Source organism: Cibotium barometz, chromosome 28 (genome assembly GCF_041138505.1).
Source record: "Cibotium barometz isolate CiBa-2024 chromosome 28, ASM4113850v1, whole genome shotgun sequence".
Classification (NCBI taxonomy): Eukaryota; Viridiplantae; Streptophyta; class Polypodiopsida; order Cyatheales; family Cibotiaceae; genus Cibotium; species Cibotium barometz.
This window is the reverse complement of record NC_141073.1, coordinates 17,881,326-17,903,105: the sequence shown is the minus strand read 5'-3', so window position 1 is coordinate 17,903,105 and position 21,780 is coordinate 17,881,326. Positions and strand designations below refer to the sequence as shown.

The following is a 21,780-nucleotide window of genomic DNA, read 5'->3' as shown; positions in this document are numbered from 1 at the left end:
TATACCAGTGTTGGAGTGCAAATAATGCCTGGGCAGTGAGTTCCAGGACCTGTGTGGCACATACCAGAGGATGTGCAGGTTTAGAGGGGGTGGATGTCGTGCCACGGCACGTCTATGGTGTGAAACCATGCATGTGAGGCTATTAAATGCAAATCTAGATGCATGGGATTAAGTGCCTGTGTACATATGGGATGTATGGTGTCAGGCTAAAATCTGAGAGGTATTTTGGATCAGTGTACATATGGTGCGGGTGGTTACTAAGCAGAGCACCGGCTGGAAGTGGTCATGATTAGTAAGTGGATGATGCTGAAGACGGTGGGCAACTCTCGCATTTATTTGGAAGCTGTGCGGGCACCGTATTGTCTGGGAAAGTATAAGGAGAAGGAGCTCTTTTAGCATTTGAGGGTGGCCATCATTATGTGGCTTGGAGACTTTAAAAAATATATATATATATATATATATATATATATATATAAATTATCCACATGGCCATGCTTTGAATGACCACATGGAAAGAGGGTTGGCCGCCACCTAGACATCTAGAAGGTGGCGGAAACGTGAAAAGGAGGGTGACGAGCTGGCAGCGATGAGGAAGGGCAGGCTGGCAGGGATCGTCGTCGAAAAAAAAGAAGAAAAAAGGAGTGGCCTGGCAAGAAAGTGGAGGTCGCCTGGTTATTGGGAGAGGGCTCTCTCTCTTTTGTGAGGAGCAGCTGGTGGAGCGGGCTGCTGGAGGTGACGCCGTGGGGAAGCCTTGTGACAGAAGGGAGGGTGTGTGTGTTGTGGAGAGGAGACTGCACTGCTTGAGAGCTTGGAAGGCAAACAAGGGAAGCCTCGTCTAAAGCCTCCTTTTCCAGCAAATACAGGATTATATGGTTGCCCTAGCACAGTGACCAATGTAGAGACGGTGGCTGTCTCCCCAACCATTCTCAGAAGAGGTCCAGAGTGGTTTGCAAGCTTTGGGAGCAAAAATAATTCAGGGACAAAGCTGTTTTGCATTTCAGGGCATGTCAACACTCCCTGTACAGTGGAAGAGGAAATGAGCATTCCCCTCAGAGAGCTTATTGAGAGGCATGCTGGAGGCGTTAGAGGTGGCTGGGACAACCTTTTGGCCATCATTCCTGGGGGATCTTCAGTACCTCTTATTCCCAAAAGTGTTTGCGATGACATCTTGATGGACTTTGATGCCCTTAAAGCTGCACAAACTGCGCTTGGTACAGCTGCCGTCATTGTGATGGACAAGTCAACGGATGTGGTTGATGCTATCGCTCGTCTCTCTTACTTCTATAAGCACGAGAGCTGTGGACAATGCACACCTTGCAGCGTGGGCAGCTGAATGCGCAGAAGCTACAGTGTTTGGAAACTAGGAGGAGAGTCGGCTGCAAGCAGAAAGGAGAGGGGGGGCGTCCATGACAACCATAAAATGAAGGCTTCTCAGCCATGATGGGTGTAAGGTGGCAAATACTCTTTGTTGGGTTCCAGTTTATTGATGGTATATTGTGGTGTCATTTTTGGTGGTTTTAGAAAGCCGGGAATCATTCCCCTACAGCTGTGAGTAGGCTGAATCTGTTGTGGTAGTGATGGTGCTTCTCGACTGGTTGTCAAATTTGTTTTCTTGGGTTTTGGAAATTATATGATGATGTATATATGCCATATGCCATCTTTTGCTTTGTGAGTTACTGGAATCTGAAAGCAGGTTTTCATGAGATCAAGAGTCATCTTGAAATGGAGATGTCATATGCCCCTTGATGAGATATGTGTTTTTGTTTTCCTTGCTGGGATTTTGGATGTAACTCTCACAGCCAGAAGCCTCGCGCTTTCCCAGCGACACCGCCCACGTCACGACAGCGGGCCCGTGTATCAGCGCGTGTATCATCGCGGCCACAGACATCCGTGTAAAAGCGCGTGTATAGGACTGCCCAGACGCACTCATACACGGGTGTATACATGCGCTCTGTTCAATTCAGATGCATTTAGACGCGTTGATACATGCGTCTATACATGCGTTTTGTTAATTTAGATACGCTTATACACGCGTATTTCTCAATTTTGACGCATTTATACACACGTGTTTTGAGATTATCCGCATATATACATGCGATTTTTAGCAGTTCTGACGCGTTTATACATGCGAACAGAGAGCAAAAAAAAATCAAGAGAGTGCTATTTGGTGCCTGAATACTGTTCCAGCATTCCAGCACCCAATAACACTCTCTGCATTTTTTTTTTGTGCATTAGACCATCCACGAAGAACATATGCACGAGGGAGATTAAGACAAGAACAGCATGAATGCATACATTGTCAATACACGATTCAAGACAGACATGAGTGTAATACTATCGATTCACGATTCAATATTACTATCAAAATTTCACACATATATACAAGGGAGTCCATATCTCAAAGTAGCCCATGCCTTCAATTTACAAAAAAATATATACAACCACATCCTCAATATGGAATGTGATACTATAAGTCTGAGTACTACTCAGACCCAGATGATGACTCGGTGCTCCCTCCATGCTCAGATGAGCTCACATCGGTCGGAATGTCCGATGAGTAGTGGTCACGTCCACCCTCTGCAGTGGCGGCAGGTGGATCATCAGCAGCTTGTGCCTGTTCAAGTAATATATAGTATATAAGTATATATATATGTAATTCAATAAACCAAAATCATTCGTTTAGAATTTTCAAGTACGTGTCGACCGTATGGTCTCATGGCTATCTCAAACTGCGCATCCGTAATACGTCCCTCGGCTCTCAAGATGACCCACGTGTCACGTCTGCTATGCCGGCGAGCACATGCAGTATCGTGGGTTGTGGGCTTCCTCCCCGTAACCCGTCGCTGTATCATAATCAACAAAATTTGTAAGATTAAAACAATCATAGAATCAATGAATTAAGTAAACAATCAAATAAAGTGGCAAGATACTTACGAACTCTGCCTCCCATGACTTGACGCCGCCAGATCCGAAATGCGAAGATCCAATGGTCTCCATCTGGATCCGTCGTACCTCCACATGCTGCCTGCTCTTCACGCCACCCTCTGCTCATTTCTTTGCCTCCTTTCACTCGCGTTTGTGCGTAGTGGCAGGTTTCTCGGCAGGATAGCCACCCGCAGCTACATTTAGCCGGTCATCGTACGCAAGTTTTTTAAGGTGAGATCTTTTATTACTTAAGATCTCCCTTATTCGCGTCCTTCCTCATACATCCGAGAATGTAGCATGTGGGGGATTGGGATACCGACTATGTACAGCCTCTATCACCTCCCTAACTAATCGGCTATTTTGATCTTTAAATTTAATAAAATAATTTCTATACGAGTTTGATACTACCCCACGCATGTACTCCATTACCTCCCTCCCCCTCGCATGCATCACTATCCCGCCCCTATCCGTCACATCATAGCACATCACTCTGTCCACCTCTCTCATCTCCTCATCTTCCAAACTGTCTCCTCTAACTCTTCTCCCTCTTCTCCTCTCTCACCGCGTGCCCTACTACCTCCCCCACCTCCCCCACCTCCCCCACCAAAGCACCCACCGCATCCTCCACTCCCACTCTTCCTACTGCTGCGGGTGGAGTCACGACTGGGGGATTGTCTACGTGACGGTGGCTGTGAGCCCTGACGTGATGGTGGCTGTGAGCCCTGATGGTGGCGTGAGCCCTGACGTGATGGTGGCTCTGAGGGAGCACGTGATGGTGGCTGTGAGGGTGTGCGTGAGTGTGTCTGGGACGAGGTATGTCTCCTCGGTGGACGTGGAAGAGGAGAAGCTGCATGCCGTCTCGTCGGACTCGTAGGCATAGACGGCACTGGAGTGCCCTGGATACTCACAGTAGGGGTATAGACAACAGGCAGGGAAGGAGGGGGATGGGCATACATATACTCTATAAGCTCAACTGGACCAGGATGGCACCCAAAATGATTTAGCATCTCCATCAGCCAATTGCTGTACGCAAATGGATCGGATGAAGAACCTGGAATATCCACAAAGAACCTGCAAAAATAATCCTCATGTACATCATGGGTTGTCTCTTGACTCACACAAATATCATCATTCAAGTCACCTATCAGCCTGCAAACCATAGAAATAGGAAACGCAGTCTCGTGTATACACCCATCAAGAAACGCGTGTATACACCCCATCCAGAAACGCGTCTATACACCCGTCAAAAAACGCGTGTATACACCCATCCAGAAACGCGTGTATATCCGCGTGAACAGACTCTGCAGACAGGATACACGCGCTTTTACATGCGTTTCTACATGCGACCTGCGCAAAAAAAATTTTGAAAGGGACCGACCTCCGACAAAGTGTCCTTATAAAAGGTCCACTGTCTCCCCTGTCAGAATCGGTTACCCAAAATCGTGTGCACAGAAGCAAAAGGATGGAGACAAACCCAAAAAGCAAAGAGAAAATAGCATAAACAAATCTGAGGAAGGAGACAAGGCAAAGGACAAAGTGACTCACCTCTGAAAAAGTGAGTCTTCTTTCTTGCTCGGTTTCCTCCCGTGTGTGCTCCTTCTCTGCTCCCTCCTTGCACTTAGGTTTCGTTTCTAATGGAAGAGGTGAAAACGAAAGCAGTGTTGATATGTTAGTTCAAAATCTTTATTTGGGGAAGGCGGGCTATTTTTAGTTTAAACAGACCGTCGCATTTATAAACGCGTGTATGTTCGCGTGTATGATAATTTAGTTGTGTTTATACACGCGTTTTGCAGGAATTACCCGCGTTAATACATGCGATTTTTAGGAAATAGCCGCGTTAATACATGCAATTTTTAGGAAATAGCCGTGTCAATACACGCAATTTTTATACTTTCATTAAAAACATATTATGATTTTGTGTTTTCTGGATTGTACATAGGATGTCATCAACCTCTTCAAGCAGTTCTGGGGAAGATGAGACAATGCGTCATCGTAATCGTGATGTGTGGTTGGGACAACGGATCAAATGTATGTGTAATCGATGTCAAGGATGCATTGTACGAGCACGTCGAATTACCTTGAATCACATCTCCATGTATGGAGAATGGAATCAAGCAGGTTTAGAGGTGAGTAGATGTAAATTGATGGTATTCAAATGACTCATGGTATCCACATTAAATTCATAGAGTTGTAAAATATAAACTCTAATTGAAGCAGGATGCAGTACCACACCCTAACATGGTGCCCTACGCGCGACGAGAGCACGCAAAGCGTCGACGAGATGATGCTGGAGCTTCGGGATCTATTGTCAGAGATGAGTGGGAAAGGGATGACAATAGCCCTGCACCCCACGAAGTTGTGGAAGAGGAAGTGCTTGATGATATGGTGCGGAATCTTTTTAAGGATGATCCCAAAGGTATGGACGACGATGATATGGAACAAGAGCATCTTTACAAGGCTTCATCGACACTGGTGTTTGGAGGGTGCACATTCTCTGTTTTACGTGCTTTACTTGAACTACTCAATATACAAACAGTTTATGGATGGAGCTATGCAAGTCTTGACGCATTATTGAAGTAAGCATTCTAACTTATAAATTTGAATTAGTGGTTTAAGGTTTAGGATTTAAGACTAATTATAATTGATGATATTGAATGCAGGCTATTATCAAACATGCTTCCAAAGGGAAATAGACTACCCACCTCAAGAGACATAGCGAGGCGCTATGTGACATCTCTTGGAGGATTGGATTATGATCGCATACATGCATGTGTCAATGATTGCATTCTCTTTCGTGGGACGCATAAGGAGGCTCGACATTGTCCCACTTGTGGTGAAGCAAGGTATAGAATAGATATGAAGAGTTTTGATGTACCTCGTAAAGTCTTGCGACACTTTCCTATAATTCCTCGCATCAAACACATGTTCAAGTGCAAATCCATAGCAGAGCTCATGTCATGGCATTCCTCACATCGATCGGATGATAGCATGTGGAGAATTCCCGCAGACACTCCTGCTTGGAAGCATATTGAAGATGAGTGGCACAGCTTCAAAACAGAGCCTAGAAACTTGAGACTTGGCCTAGGTATGGATGGAGTGAATCCATTTGGTTTCAAAAGCACCGCATACAGCGTGTGGCCAGTTGTGTTGGTGAATTACAACCTTCCACCATCAATGGCGATCAAGAAGTATAAGTCTTTTGATACACCCATCTTGGCTTGGAGTATAGGTTTACCAGATTTTGATGAGTTGGTTTCACTCTTGCTTGTTGAGGAAATCAAACTCAATGACACTTTTCATGATGCATCTACTAGCCATGATGATAATGGCAAAAATCAGGAGTATAAGTCTTTTGATACATCCATCTTGGCTCGGAGTATAAGTCTTTTGATACATCCATCTTGGCTTGGAGTATAGGTTTACCAGATTTTGATGAGTTGGTTTCACTCTTGCTTGTTGAGGAAATCAAACTCAATGACACTTTTCATGATGCATCTACTAGCCATGATGATAATGGCAAAAATCAGGCTTTCTACTCACAAAGAGGATTTAGAGCCAGGGGGAGATTTGCATCATGTGGCCGTGGTAATGGTCGTGGATGGTAGGACATGTCACCACCACAACAAAATTTTCAACCTACATATGGTGCTAGAGGTGGTCGTGGATATACACCTCAGAGAGGCAGAGGTAATCCTCGTGGTAGAGGACGTTGGCAAGGCCAACAAACATCTATGTAAAATGTGGAATGCCATTACTGTGGGAAATTTGGTCATATGGCATGTGATTGTTTCCGCAAACACCTCAGAGAGGTGCTAGAGGTGGTTGTGGATATACACCTCAGAGAGGCAGAGGTAATCCTCGCTACATATGGTGCTAGAGGTGGTCGTGGATATACACCTCAGAGAGGCAGAGGTAATCCTCATGGTAGAGGACGTTGGCAAGGCCAACAAACATCTATGCAAAATGTGGAATGCCATTACTATGGGAAATTTGGTCATATGGCATGTGATTGTTTCCGCAAACAAAATGATTTGAGAGGGGGTAGAGTACAACATGGTGGACATTATGCACAACATGGTGGAAATTATGCATCAAGCAGTAATGATGGCAGCGCAAATCACTTGTTTGCCATGAAACATGTTGTGGGATCTATGATGACAAATGCTGAAAGTGATGACACTTGGTATATGGACTTTGGAGCATCAAACCATATGACTTGTCATGGCGAATGATTTGAGCATATGAAGCCTATGGATGTGAAAGGCTATGTGGAAACAGGAGATGATACCCAACATGCCATTACACATGTTGGGTGTGTACCATTGGTTATGCATAATGATGAAACAAAGTCTATGGCAGATATTTTGTATGTGCCTTCTATTACAAAAAGTTTGGCCTCAGTTGGTCAGATGGTGGAACAGGGTTTAGAGGTTCGTTTTAGCGAGCATGGTTGCTTCATTGAGGATTTCAAAAATGGATGTAGAGTCATTGCCAAAGGCAAGAAAGAAGGTAGGTTATTTAAGTTGGATGTTGGGATTCCCGAGTTGAAATCAACCATGTTCTCTAAAAGCCGAAATGTGGTACAGGACATTGACATGTGGCATAAAAGGATTGGGCATGTGAACATACAAAGGTTAAAGAACATGCAGGCAAGAGGCATTGTCAGTGGGCTGCCCAGATTCAAAATATGCATGTTTGTGATGCATGTCAGTTTGGAAAGCAGGTAAGGTTGCCATTTCCTAGAGAAGGCAACATGAGTAGCAGGCCACTAAAAGGGATTGTTAGTGGGCTACCCCGATTCAAGTATGATTGGAATATGTATGTTTGTGATGCCTGTCAGTTTGGAAAGTAGGCAAGGATGCCATTTCGTAGAGAAGGCAACATGAGTAGTAGGCCACTTGAAATAGTTCATAGCGATGTATGGGGTCCTGCACAAAACCCATCCATTAAAGGCAGTTTATATTATGTGACATTCATTGATAATCTCAGTAGAATGACTTGGATTTACTTTCTCAGAGAGAAAAGTGAAGTGTTGGGAAAGTTTATGGATTTCAAAGCTTTTGCAGAGAAGCAATATAGCTCTTGGATAAAATGTTTGAGGACAGATGGAGGTGGTGAATACACCTCACATGCTTTTGAGCATTTCTTGAGAAAGCATGGCATAAGAAGGCAATGAACTTGCAGGTATACACCTCAGCAAAATGATGTTGATGAGAGGAAGAATAGAGTCATTTGTGAAGTGGCCAGGGCGATGCTCAATGAAAAGAGCATGCCATACTATTATTGGGCACAAGCATGTGCCACTGCAGTGTATATACTTATTAATAAGTCACCCACAGCAGCCATACATGGAAGTATGCCAGAGATGCGGCTACATGTTTTAGGCCAGAGATTGGACACCTCAAAGTGTTTGGTTGCATAGCTTATGTACATGTTTTAGGCCAGACATTGGACACCTCAAAGTGTTTGGTTGCATAGCTTATGTACATGTGCTTGATGAGAGGAGGAAGTTGGATCCTAAGGCAGAAAAGTGTGTGTTTGTTGGTTATGAACAGGATCACAAGGCATACAAATGTTACAATCCACAAACTAGGTAAGTGGTTATCTCACGAGATGTGGTGTTTGATGAACTTGCTAGTTGGTACAAAGCAAAGGATGAGGGTGTCATTGATTCACTTGATGCTGATGTGCATGTGAACTTGCCACAAGCAAGTTCGTTTTCTATGTCTGGGCCAGCAGAGTCTGAGAGTAGCACTATACGTCCATGGTCAAGACGATTGAGACATGAGACTCTGAGCACTCGGAGTAGCACTCTGGATAAAGGGAAGAAGAAGGTTGAAGGAATTGGAATTACAGGTTATGAGTCGTCAAGTTCAGAGAGTCTGGATGAGGAACTTGGCATACCCGTTTTACGCACACATGGTCCTAGGCAGGATAGATATGTGCCACCACATGCTAGAGTGACAGGCGTTGAGAGTGATCCGCAGGCATTGCAGAGATCCCAAAGGGTCAGGTATCCAGTTGACAAGTTGACATATCGTGATTTTGTTATGCATTACGCATATATGACCTCTTTGGTCAAGCATGTGGAACCTACATGCTATATACACAGAAGCTATTGGGAAGCATGTATGGGAGAAGGCAATGGATGCTGAGATGGACGCTTTGGTTCATATGAAACATGGGACAAAAATGTCATTGGTTGCAAATGGGCTTACAAAGTGAAATGCAAGTCAAATGGTTCCATTGAATGCCATAAATCGAGATTGGTAGCTAAGGGTTATGCACAAACCCAAGGCTTGGACTATAATGAAACATTTATTTCCAGTTGCAAAGATGGGGACAGTGAGAGCAGTCATTACTATGGCTACAGCAAATGGTTGGGAAATGCATCAAATGGATGTGAAAAATGCATTTCTAAATGGTGATCTACAAGAAGAAGTGTATATGGCACAGCCAGAAGGATATGTACACCCAAGATATCTATGCAGATGCATGTGAAGAAGGCATTGAGTGGGCAGTTTGACATAAAAGACTTAGGTGAATTGAGATACTTTCTTGGAATTGAAGTGATCAAAAACCATGCAGGTACATGGTTAGTGCAACGCCAATATACATTGGATATGTTGGCAAAATATGGGATGACATGGTGTAAGCCAATGAGTACACCTTTGGAGCAGAATGTGAAGTTGCGGGCTATTTTTGGTGAAGAGTTAGATAATCCATCTATATATAGAAAGATGGTTGGAAGTCTCCTTTACATGACTATCACACACCCAGATCTCAGTTATGCTGTGGGGCTAGTAAGCCAATTTATGCAGAGCCCCAGAAAATCCCATTTGGATGCAGTGAGACGCATTATGCGATATGTAAAGACCACTGCACATTATGGTCTTCTTTATGAGCATGGTAAAGGCTTGGATATACATGGCTACACAGATACAGATTGGGTAGGTAGCTCATATGACAGGAGGTCTACTATTGGCTATACCTTTATACTTGGAAGTGCCGTGGTGAGTTGGAGTAGTAAAAAGTAACCTACTGTTGCTTTATCTAGTACAGAGACTGAATATAGGGGTGTTGCCATTGCTACATGTGAAGGAGTATGGTTAAAGGGTCTCTTGGCTGATTTGGGTGAGCCTATTGATGGCAAGGTTGTCATTCATTGTGACAACATGAGCAGCATACAGTTGGCCAAGAATCCAGTTTTTCATGCGCGGACCAAACACATAGAGGTCTATTATCACTTTGTCAGAGAGAAATTGCTGGATGGTACAGTGGATCTACAGTAGGTGGCTGACATCTTTACAAAGCCACTTAGCAGAGAGAAGTTCGAGAACATCCGTACTATGTTGGGAGTATGTGGGATGAGCTTGAGGGGGAGTATTGAGAGCTTTGATAGCCCAAGCTCATCTACATCTTCATCTATGACAGTACATCATGAGCTCGAGAGGGGCTGTTGAGATTCAAGCTCGATGTCAGCATGTGCCAACTGTGCTATGTGCTGGCATTTTAGATAGCAGCATGTGTGAGGCAGAAATGACCGCATCCAGCTGGTCATAGTGTGTGGACATTAGCTAACTATAGGGTTAGTAGTGTGTGGACACAACACATAGTGTGTCTTGTGTAATATGGATTATGGCTTTATGTGTTGTGTGAGAAGGGAGATGGCTTCCCTCTATGGTTAGGGTTTGCAATATACATTAGGGTTTGCTCCTGTGTGTGTGTCTCCTCTCCCTCTACCTGTTTTTCATCAGATCTCACCTATATCTACAAACTCATAATCAATATAAACTAGTCTTTTGAGAGCGTATATGGTGTAACTCTCTTCCTTCTTCTCTCTCTTATCTCTTCGTGTTCGTGTATTTCCAACAACAATTACAAGGAATGATTGTGTGATAATGTGATTTGATTATAAGAAGAACTTGAAGTAGCGGGCATGCATGCATGAGACATGTATTTGAAAATATGTGCCACCATAAGTTCTCCTAAAAAATATTCAGCACAAGGAAACACAAGGTTTGAATGATCGTGTCCATGGTACACAATGGAAAAATAGATTAAAGTTTAACCTATGAAAATGGATTGCATATAATAATCAAGAGACGCTTCATTAAACATAGAATGGAGATGGACGAGGCCTTTTATGAAAGGACACTAAGGGTTTTTATTGTCATGGTGAGAATATATAGATCCATGATGAGGAAGGGATAATGAACAAGTGGATAGAACGATTAATAACGCACGACGCATCACAGGAAGAGGATATGGACCTTAGCCTCTCGAGACTCGGTGGGAGAACGCATCACAGGAAGAGGATATGGTGAGCTCCTTGTAGTTGTGGATGTCAGCGCTGGTGATGCGCAGCACCTCACTACCATTGGCCATTACGGCAAGTGTGGACCAGGAGCCATTAAGGACTTTAGTTAGCGCCGAGGAGGGGACAATACCGCTTTGTGAGGGCGGGACATCGCAGCACGCACCCTTTAGCACGCTACGGAGCTTCCCTTTGATCTCAACGTTCACCACGCTGTCATTGTGGACTGTTAGCTCCATCATATCTTGGTACTTGATGATCAGTCTCTCGATGTTCTGTATGTGCAGGTAGATGTGTATTTAGTCACTGAACAGCACCACCTTGTGCATGTGTTGTGTGTGTGTGTGTGTGTTTCTATATATAGACTTTGAGGATGCAGGCGCGTCTGATCTCCGTGTTTTCTCGTCGTTGAAGCTGCATGGAAATTTGGCATGACTGGCAACGGATAAGCAGAAGGACAACACACACGAAAGCCAGCCTTCCCTTACGCTTTTCCCAGCCTCATGTTAGACCGACTTCTGGCCGATGCGGTTAGGAACAGTTCCTGCATTCAGTGACTGCAACTTAGCTTACCAAGCTTCTACATTATTAGACTTGGACGTGCTGCTACCGGTACGCGGCCTTGACTTCAAGTGGGGCGGTTCTATCACGTAGGCTTGCGTTCGCTTGAAGTTTCTAGGAAGCTGTTGGTGGAGTAGAAGAACAGAACTCCATGTTGGGTCTGCAACCCTTTCCTAGGATGGATCTGTTGTAAGGAATATCCCTAAGGTTTCCTAGGATGGAGCTGTTGTAAGGCATATCCCTAAGGTTACCCCAAATGTGTAAGAAATTGTGTAAAATAATCATGCTTTTGCATTTACACTTCGTAGAGAGAGAGAAAATAAGTTTGTGTAAAATAATCATCCTTTTGCACTTAAATTTCGCCAAAAGAGAAAACAAGTTTAGAGAGATAATGTATTGAATTGATGAAGTATTCAATGGGAAAATTCATAAATATGTGTATGTGCTCAATTTCGTGCACTTTGGACCCCATTTAAGTTGGGACCTTGAGGGATCTAGGTAGGTGAGGAAGCATTGGACATCCAGACTCTAATTTGGATCATGTGACAACATAATTTTCTCTCTCTCAACCCTCTTAGAACTATGGAAAAGATGAAATTTTAATCATGGTCCTTGAACGTCATTAACAAAAGATGTGCAAATTTTGGGGAAAAAAAGGAAGAGTAAGTTCAATCAAGGGATTTGGGAAAATATTGGGAGGTCAAATCATAAAAATCGCATGGTCCAAAGCATAAATTGATTGGGAGTCCTCATTGGTCAAGGCGAATGCATGGACTTAAAAAAACAAATGGAGAGATTAGGTGCATGTGCACACCCCCTTTTGAAAAATTGATTGGCTTGGAAAATTTAAATGGCATAAGCCTCTACTAAGCTTGAAGATCATGGTTAAAGGAAATTTTTAAAAGTAATATTAATAAGGGAAAGCTATTTTAGCAAGCCTTGTAGCATCTTGACATTTATCATCTCTCTAGAGTGATGGAGAGCCTCTTGTGAGGGAACAAAATAAAGACACGTAGTAGTCAAACCTTGTTTTACAACCCTTAAGATGGTTATTAAATCATTGGCTAAGAGAAATTAGGGATTGCATAGAAGGGTTTTAAAGCAGTGTGTTTAAGACAAAAAGTAATGGTTAATCCTTGATTATAAGGGTGATTTGGAAATTAATAGTCCTTAATCATTCATCCATCTTGCAAAGAGAAGGAAAGAGAAAAATGTTATATAATTAATCCTCTTCCTCTTGCTCTTGATACACGAGAAAGAACATGCATGGTTGATTAGAACCATCTTCATGTAGCTCTTGATGAAGGTGAAAGGTTATGCATAGTTTGTTTATAAGCTTATCTTGTGAATGTGAATAAGGGAGAGCTATTTAAATATATGGTTATGCATAGTTTGTTTATAAACTTATCTTGTGAATGTGAATAAGGGAGAGCTATTTAAATATATGGTTATGCTTAAATTTGTAGAAGGGCATGGAAGTTAAATAAATTCCATTAGCTCCCCTTTATCATATATCTCCAAAGTTTCTCTATTCTCCTCTACAAGTGGTAATTGAGAGGCCCATTAATCTACGTAGAGTTGGGAAGCAAGGAATGGGAGTAGTTGGAGGGTTCCATGTTCCATTGGATGTTCAATTGAAGAAGTGGAAAAACCCTACCAGATTCAAAAGGTCTAGTCTTTTATTGACATTTAAGAGTAGATTAAGTTTTTTATTTTCTCCAATTGAAATTGATTAGTAGAATAGAAATAGACTAGCCACTCTCTAATAGAGGTTAATTAGTGAAGGAATTTCCATCATAGTTGATTACATGATACATATGGTTATGCATGCATTGCTTAGAATTGGTCTAGATTGTAGCAAAGTTTCATGTGTTGTGAAATTTGAATTCTCAGAATCTTGTGAGATGAGATAAGAAATTTGATTGAGTTTATCTTGAGAGTGTTAAGAGAGAGGGAAGCCATGCAACTATGGCTATACCAAGATTGTACAAGGGCATACGGATTCGATCACCCTATGATTTTCCCTTTTTTTTATACGGGAATTGTAAAAAGATTCATGTACGATATAGGTTTAAGGTAAGTTATGTGTGCATGAGCTAACATGCATGGCACAAAATCAATAGGGTATCCATACACTTATGTTTAAGTTATCTTGAGTGTTCATGCTTATGAGAATTATCTAGTAAGCTTGGTTATCTATGCAACTCTTATAGATATTTATGGAAGTGGCTCACAGTATGTGGCTAAACTAGTAAAGTTACATGAGTAAGAATTTCTTGAACTAAACCAAGAAATCTAGATCTAAGCACAATTTGAGTACTCTTAGTGTCAATTCATAAGGTAATATGTATATTTTTAACCTACGCATAAACGAAAAAATTTAGTTGTTTTATGAAATCAAGTTATGACATAGAGTTAACCTTAATGTATGCATATGACACTACAAGGGATCGGGCTCATACCCGCGCTCCTAGCCGCTAAAAATGACTTGTGAAAAAAAGTAGCGGGCCCGTGTATCAGCGCGTGTATCATCGCGGCCACAGACATGCGTGTAAAAGCGCATGTATAGGACTGCCCAGACGCGCTCATACACGGGTGTATACACGCGTTCTGTTCAGTTCAGATGCATTCAAATGCATTGATACATGCATCTATACACGCGTTTTGTTAATTTAGATGCGCTTATACACGCGTATTTCTTAGTTTTGACGCGTTTATACACGCGTGTTTTTAGATTATCCACGTATATACACGCAATTTTTAGCATTTCTGATGCGTTTATACACGCGAACAGAGAGCAAAAAAAAAATCCAGAGAGTGTTATTTGGTGCCTAAATACTGTTCCAGCATTCCAGCACCCAATAACACTCTCTGGATTATTATTTTTTTGTGCATTAGACCATCCACGAAGAACATATGCATGAGGGAGATTAAGACAAGAACGACATGAATGCATACATTGTCAATACACGATTCAAGACAGACATGAATGTAATACTATCGATTCACGATTCAATATTACTATCAAAATTTCACACATATATACAAGGGAGTCCATATCTCCTCGAAGTAGCCCATGGCTTCAGTTTACAAAAAAATATATATAACCACATCCTCAATATGGAATGTGATACTATAAGTCTGAGTACTACTCAGACCCAGATGATGACTCGGTGCTCCCTCCATGCTCAGATGAGCTCACATCGGTCGGAATGTCCGATGAGTAGTGCTCACGTCCACCCTCTGCAGTGGCGGCAGGTGGATCATCAGCAGCTTGTGCCTGTTCAAGTAATATATAGTATATAAGTATATATATATATATAACTCAATAAACCAAAATCATTTGTTTAGAATTTTCAAGTACCTGTCGATCGTATGGTCTCATGGCCATCTCAAACTGCGCGTCCATAATACGTCCCTCGGCTCTGAAGATGGCCCACGTGTCACATCTGCTATGCCGACGAGCATACGCAGTATCGTGGGTTGTGGGCTTCCTCCCCGTAACCCGTCGCTGTATCATAATCAACACAATTTGTAAGATTAAAACAATCATAGAATCAATGAATTAAGTAAACAATCAAATAAAGTGGCAAGATACTTACGAACTCTGCCTCCCATGACTCGACGCCGCCAGATCTGAAATGCGAAGATCCAATGGTCTCCATCTGGATCCGTCGTGCCTCCACATGCTGCCTGCTCTTCACGCCACCCTCTGCTCGTTTCTTTGTCTCCTTCCACTCGCGTCTGTGCGCAGTGGTAGGTTTCTCGGCAGGGTAGCCACCTGCAGCTACATTTAGCCAGTCATCGTACGCGAGTTTTTTAAGGTGAGATCTTTTATTACTTAAGATCTCCCTTATTCGCGTCCTTCCCCATACATTCCAGAATGTAGCATGTGGGGATTGGGGTACCGACTATGTACAGCCTCTATCACCTCCCCAACTAATCGGCTATTTTGATCTTTAAATTTAATAAAACAATTTCTATACGAGTTTGATACTACCCCACGCATGTACTCCATTACCTCCCTCCCCCTCGCATCCATCACTATCCCGCCCCTCTCATCTCATCACTATCCATCACTATCACTATCATAGCAGATCACTCTCTCCACCTCTCTCATCTCCTCCTCTTTCGAACTGTCTCCTCTAACTCTTCTCCCTCTATCTCCTCTCTCACCGCATGCCCTACCACCTCCCCCACCTCCCCCACCTCCCCCACCAAAGCACCCGCCGCATCCTCCACTCCCACTCTTCCTAATGCTGCGGGTGGAGTCACGACTGGGGGATTGTCTACGTGACGGTGGCTGTGAGCCCTGACATGATGGTGGCTCTGAGGGCGCACGTGATGGTGGCTGTGAGGGTGTGCGTGAGTGTGTCTGGGACGAGGTATGTCTCCTCGGTGGACGTGAAAGAGGAGAAGTTGCATGCCATCTCGTCAGACTCGTAGGCATAGATGGCACTGGAGTGCCCTGGATACTCGCGGTAGGGGTATAGACACCAGGTAGGGAAGGAGGGGGATGGGCATACATATACTCTGTAAGCTCAACTGGACCAGGATGGCGCCCAAAATGATTTAGCATCTCCATCAGCCAATTGCTGTATGCAAATGGATCGGATGAAGAACCTGGAATATCCATAAAGAACCTGCAAAAATAATCCTCATGTACATCATGGGCTGTCTCTTGACTCACACAAATATCATCATTCAAGTCACCTATCAGCCTGCAAACCATAGAAATAGGAAATGCAGTCTCGTGTATACACCCGTCCAGAAATGCGTGTATACACCCGTCAAAAAATGCGTGTATACACCTGTCTAGAAACGCGTGTATATTCGCGTGAACAGACTCTGCAGACAGGATACATGCGCTTTTACACGCGTTTCTACACACGACCTGCGTAAAATTTTTTTTAAAAGGGACCGACCTCCGACAAAGTGTCCTTATAAAAGGTCCACTATCGCCCCTGTCAGAATCGTTCACCCAAAATCGTGTGCACAAAAGCAAAAGGACGGAGACAAACCCAAAAAGCAAAGAGAAAATAGCATAAACAAATCTGAGGAAGGTGACAAGGCAAAGGACAAACTGACTCACCTCTGAAAAAGTGAGTCTTCTTTCTTGCTCGGTTTCCTCCGGTCTGTGCTCCTTCTCTGCTCCCTCCTTGCACTTAGGTTTCGTTTCTGTTGGAAGAGGCAAAAACGAAAGCAGTGTTGATATGTTAGTTCAAAATCTTTATTTGGGGAAGGCGGGCTATTTTTAGTTTAAACAGACCGTCGCGTTTATAAACACGTGTATGTTCGCGTGTAATTTAGCTACGTTTATACACGCGTTTTGTAGGAATTACCCGCGTTAATACACGCCATTTTTAGGAAATAGCCGCGTTAATACACGCAATTTTTAGGAAATAGCCGTGTCAATACACGCAATTTTTATACTTTCATTAAAAACATATTATGATTTTGTGTTTTCTGGATTGTACATAGGATGTCATCAACCTCTTCAAGCAGTTCTGGGGAAGATGAGACAATGCGTCATCCTAATCGCGATGTGTGGTTGGGACAACGGATCAAATGTATGTGTAATCGATGTCAAGGATGCATTGTACGGGCATGTCAAATTACCTTGAATCACATCTCCATGTATGGAGAATGGAATCAAACAGGTTTAGAAGTGAGTAGATGTAAATTGATGGTATTCAAATGACTCATGGTATCCAAATTAAATTAATAGAGTTGTAATATATAAACTCTAATTGAAGCAGGATGCCGTACCACACCCTAACATGGTGCCCTACGCGCGATGAGAGCACGCAAAGCGTCGACGAGATGATGCTGGAGCTTTGGGATCTATTGTCAGAGATGAGTGGGAAAGGGATGACAATAGCCCTGCACCCCACGAAGTTGTGGAAGAGGAAGTGCTTGATGATATGGTGCGGAATCTTTTTAAGGATGATCCCAAAGGTATGGACGACGATGATATGGAACAAGAGCATCTTTACAAGGCTTCATCGACACCGGTGTTTGAAGGGTGCACATTCTCTGTTTTACGTGCTTCACTTAAACTACTCAATATACAAACAGTTTATGGATGGAGCAATGCAAGTCTTGATGCATTATTGAAGTAAGCATTCTAACTTATAAATTTGAATTAGTGGTTTAAGGTTTAGGATTTAAGACTAATTATAATTGATGATATTGAATGCAGGCTATTATCAAACATGCTTCCAAAGGGAAATAGACTACCCACCTCAAGAGACATAGCGAGGCGCTATGTGACATCTCTTGGAGGATTGGATTATGATCGCATACATGCATGCGTCAATGAATGCATTCTCTTTCGCTCGTGGGACGCATAAGGAGGCTCGACATTGTCCCACTTGTGGTGAAGCAAGGTATAGAACAGATATGAAGAGTTTTGATGTACCTCGTAAAGTCTTGCGACACTTTCCTATAATTCCTCGCATCAAACACATGTTCAAGTGCAAATCCATAGCAGAGCTCATGTCATGGCATTCCTCACATCGATCGGATGATGGCATGTGGAGAATTCCCGCAGACACTCTTGCTTGGAAGCATATTGAAGATGAGTAGCCCAGCTTTAAAACAGAGCCCAGAAACTTGAGACTTGGCCTAGGTATGGATGGAGTGAATCCATTTGGTTTCAAAAGCACCACATACAGCGTGTGGCCAGTTGTGTTTGTGAATTACAACCTTCCACCATCAATGGCGATCAAGAAGGGACATCTTATGTTATCTCTTCTAATTCCAGGGAAACATAAAGTCAGGCATATGGATGTTTATCTTGAACCGTTGATTGATGAGTTGGAGGAACTATGGAGAGGTGTTGCGGTGGTGGACATTAGTAGGTCTCCCTCCTCTCGACACTTCGACTTAAAAGCAGTGTTGATGTGGACAATGCATGACTTTCCAGGATACAGCGATTGTTCTGGTAAGAATTCTAATTACCTCCCTACTCTAATACTATTGGCTATATATATTAATTATACATATTGACTTTATTATTCTAACTTTTATTTATATTTTAACAGGTTTAAAAACATCGGGTAAACATGCATGTCCTGTTTGTGACCCTTCGTTAGTACATGAGTATGCTAACGGTTTGTGTAAGACCATATTCGATAATCATCATCGATTTCTCCCCTCAGATCATCCTAAATATGTTGCTAGTAAGAGTAACATTCCTCCACAAACACTTCGTGCAAAAGATTGGAAGCGTATTTGGGAGTCTACGACTATTCTTCCTCCAGATGGCATAAACAGGTATAGTAATGTTTTTTCAATCTTGTTTTGTGTAGTCTCTAATTGGATTAAAGGTCACATAGAGCAATCCCTTGTGTAGGTACTCCATTTTTTTTCGGCTGCCATATTGGACCCATCTTAAGATCAACCATCTTCTTGATCCCATGCACATCTTCAAGAATGTGGGATCTGGTCTTTGGGAACATATTATTGGTAAATGAGACAATGTTAGCGTACGTGAGGACTTGCGGGTCGCAGGACGTATGGCCACGTCCCATTAACTTCCAAGCTTTCTTTGCCTTTGTAATAGTAATTTCCTATGGTATGTCTGAAGTCTGAAATCCCAAAACTTCAGGCCTCCCTAAAACTACAACATCTTCTTGCTTGGTTAACTTTGTCTTGTTCATTTTTAAATTCAATCCCTTCTTCTGAGCTGAATTGGGTGATGCACTCACTTCCTTTTATGATGTGCCCTGTGCAGAAAGTGATGGAAACAAAGGGTCTGCAAGCACCTTATGACTTTTTGCCACCCTGCTAGATTCTTCTATTGAGTATCCAGCATCCATAATATGTGTTTGCGAGTTTATCACTATCCACCACTGTAAAGAGATCTATCTTTAGATTCTTTCTCTTGATGCTAAGCGGCTCATCTTCTAGCTGATCCACTGTCCTCGTTGCAGTTTTACTATATAGCTTTATCTTTTCCAAATACTTTTACCATGCATATACTCCAAGTTCTTCACTCTCTGAAAAATCGCACCCAAAAAAGACCCTAATATTGAAGTTTTATCTACTTTTCTTTTGTCTTTTTCCTTGATTTTTGACATGATTTTATGATGTAGAATGTGTGCCCATGCTACAGTCTTACCCTTCTCTGCACTATAAAAATATCCATAGTTCTTGTCTGAGATGTATTTTGACTTGATCAGTAACAAAATATTCTCTAGAAACCATTCTAGTTGAAGCCTTCTCTCTGGATCCTGGACCTTCTTAATAACATATTACTTCCTTGTTGTTTCAAGTATCCCAAACTCCTTTTCTAACACCTTCAATGATGCTCTGTCAAAACACATCTCACCTTCCATGGATAGATTAAAGACATAGGACACCAACTCCATAGAGAGAAACACATTGGGAGAAATAAATCCATCACTCGCTTGCAAAAACTTAAACTGTGGTTTCTCTTGGTCATTTCCCCTCCATGATTCCCAGGGCAAAGAAGAGTGTACGATTTCACTTGATTTGAATCCTTAACGAAATCTACTCCCACTTTATATAAGACATTCTTCATCATACCGACTGGACTTATTAGGCCGACACCAATCTCCCTTTCAACTGGACTAGGCCCAAAAAATCTCTTAAGTCTAAAACCATTAATTGGTTTCTAAAATTGATTTCCTAACATGTTAGACAGTAAGAAAGTGCCCTGACCCAGCACTTGATTAATCAAAAATGGGCCTGCATACCTTAATTTCAACTTCCCTATATGTGGACCTAACTTTGAATTATACATCATTACCAGATCTCCCTCCTTGAACAGCTTGAATTTTATATTCCTATTAACCCACACCTGTCTTCTTTTCTGAATCACTTCTGAAATGTAGGATGACTGTATTATGTCTTGCACCAATTCCAAAAGCTTTTCCAATCTTTAATCCAATGGTTCTTCAGGTGTGAGCTTGTATGTTACTACTACTTTGAGACTTGGTACCAAAAACTCCATAGGCACCACAGCTTCCAAACCATACACAAGCTTGAATGGAGTTAACCCTATAGTTATCTTAAATGTTGTCCTAAATGCCCACAATGCAAAATCCAATTTCTGATGCCAATCTCTTCTATTATCTTACACAATCTTCTTGAGAATCTTCAAAATATTTTGTTTGAACTTTAAGCTTTACCATTTGTAGCTGGATAAAACACTGTTGACTTCTTATGCACAATCAAATGCAATGTTGTGAGCTTTTTTTTCACCTTGTTAAGAAAATGCCCTCTCCCTGATCTGAAACAAGTTTAATAAGACATCCAAATCTAGTCATAATGTTCTTGTGCAACACTTGTTGCCTTATTATCCTTCAATGCTACAGCTTCCACCCATTTTGTACAATAATCGGTTCGAACCAGAATGTATCTATTGCTTGTAAACCTTACTACTGGTTTTATTGGCCCCACAAAATCCATCCCCCATTTTTAAAATGGTTCTAATGGTAAAACATGTTGATGAGGCATTATATCTTCTTGGGTTGGCCTCCCCTCTCTCTGACACTGGATACATTGTCTAGAAAGTTCATGAGCATCCTTTAGAATAGATGGCCACCACAATCCAACTTGAAAAACTTTTCTTCCAGTTATCTCTCCAAAAAAATGACCTCTAGCCAACCCTTCATGGGCTTCTTTCAATACAACTGATTGCTCAAAATGCGGCACACACCTTCTTATTACTTGATCTATTCCTCTCTTGTAGAGAACTCCTTTTATAACCAGAAATGTCCTACTTCTTCTAAGACCAATTTCTTTCTTGTATCTTTGCTCATTGATTCAGGAAACATTCCATATGTTAGAAAAGCCATCATCTGATCATACCATTTTTTTATTTCCAAAGTCTGAACCTGAAATATATTAGAATCAAGAAAGTCATCTGATATTCCCTCTGGTTTGTCTCCTATTTCCAATCTGGTAAGATAATCTACAACCATATGACTTCTTCGAGGAGTGTGAAC

The 21,780-nt window shown here is 42.2% G+C and overlaps 1 pseudogene; it reads left to right on the top strand.

The window, feature by feature from the left end:
* Positions 1-586: 586 nt before the first annotated feature.
* Positions 587-1,333, top strand: LOC147622602 (NADH dehydrogenase [ubiquinone] flavoprotein 1, mitochondrial pseudogene; annotated as a pseudogene).
* The last annotated feature ends 20,447 nt before the right edge of the window (positions 1,334-21,780 follow it).